Source organism: Otolemur garnettii, unplaced genomic scaffold (genome assembly GCF_000181295.1).
Source record: "Otolemur garnettii isolate 467f Iridium unplaced genomic scaffold, OtoGar3 scaffold00006, whole genome shotgun sequence".
In the NCBI taxonomy this organism is placed as follows: Eukaryota; Metazoa; Chordata; class Mammalia; order Primates; family Galagidae; genus Otolemur; species Otolemur garnettii.
Window position 1 is genome coordinate 41,421,486 of NW_003852401.1, and position 1,391 is coordinate 41,422,876.

General features: G+C 42.7%; 1 protein-coding gene across 2 annotated transcripts in view; it reads right to left on the reverse strand.

Moving 5' to 3' along the window:
* UBQLN1 (ubiquilin 1) overlaps positions 1 to 1,391 on the reverse strand; it is a 58,739-nt gene that overhangs the window by 36,822 nt on the left and 20,526 nt on the right. The window lies entirely within an intron of this gene.

Genomic DNA, 1,391 nt, shown 5'->3' on the forward strand with positions numbered 1-1,391 from the left:
CTTGAGCCCAGGAGTTGGAGGTTGCTGTGAGCAGTGAAGCCATAGCACTCTACCCAGGAGGACAGCTTGAGGCTCTGTCTCAAAAAAAAAAAAAAAAAGATAGCTGGGCATTGTGGCGGGCACCTGTGCTCCCAGCTACTTGGGAAGGCTGAGGCAGGAGACTCGCTTGAGCCCAAGAGTTGGAGGTTGCTGTGGGCTGTGATGCCACAGCTCTCTATGCAGGGGACAGCTTGAGGCTCTGTTTCAAAAAAAAAATTCTAACTTTAGCCAGTGCAGTAACTCACATCTGCACACCCAGTAATTTGGGAAACTGAGGCTGAATGATCACTTGAGCCCAGGAGTTTCAGACCAACCTTAGCAATGTAGTGAGACCCTGTCTCTATCCGAAAAATAAATTAGCTGGGCATGGTGGTCTGTGCCTGTAGTCCTAGATACTGGAGAAGCTGGGGCAGGAGAATCACTTAAGCCCAAACTCCTTTGGAGACTGCAGTGAGCTATGATGACAAAACCAGGATTAGGCAGGGCAACAAAGTAAGACTGTGTCTCAAAAAAAAATCCTAACTTTATTTCTGAATGGAACTGGCATTACATTTCATGCTTATTGCTGGGTAATCTGCACCGGGAGGGTAAACAAAGGAAGGAATTCTTATAATGCCAATCTTGTAAATTGCACCATTGATCAGTCATCTCCAGCTACTCAAAAAAAGGTCGTGAATATGCCCAGCAGAAATGTTTCACAAACAGTTAGTTCTCTATGGCACAGATCAGAATGGCTGACAAAGCTTTGGCAAGAGATACCTACCTAGAGCTCCATCTTTGGCAGTACGGAGTTGCGTCCAAGCCCTTCCATGTTCAGAAAGGAGCACAGGTATTTCTGATGCCTGTCAGAGGTCAAGAGCTGCTGCCTTATACATTATACACATTCTTTTAACACAGCCTTGTTATAGACCATGTTCCAGCTCTGGTCTTTTGTCATTTCTATCTTCAGGAACAATTTCAGAGATGATATCATGCTACCTTGAAACGGAGGAACCATAGAGAATAAGGGGTCTCATTCAAGGATTTTATAGTTATGAATGCTCATAGCCTTTGTCAGTAGCTTAATAATCAGAAGGTGGAAGGAGACTCTTAAGAGCATGAGGAATGCTTCCCAGCAGCAATTCCAGCCCAAAATTTGGGGCACTAGGGGAAGAAATCTCATTACTTCAGTCTAGAACTCTCAAGTTTCTGAAGAGCCCTGTTATTTCTATTCTAACCCACAGTCAATCTGTCATTCATGAATTTAAGCAGAAAAAGGGTCTGTTTTCTTACTCTTTTTATCTTTTTGTATCAAGTTTCACCAAAGTAAAACTCTCAAATAATAATAAACTTCATGTAAAAAAAAAAAAAAA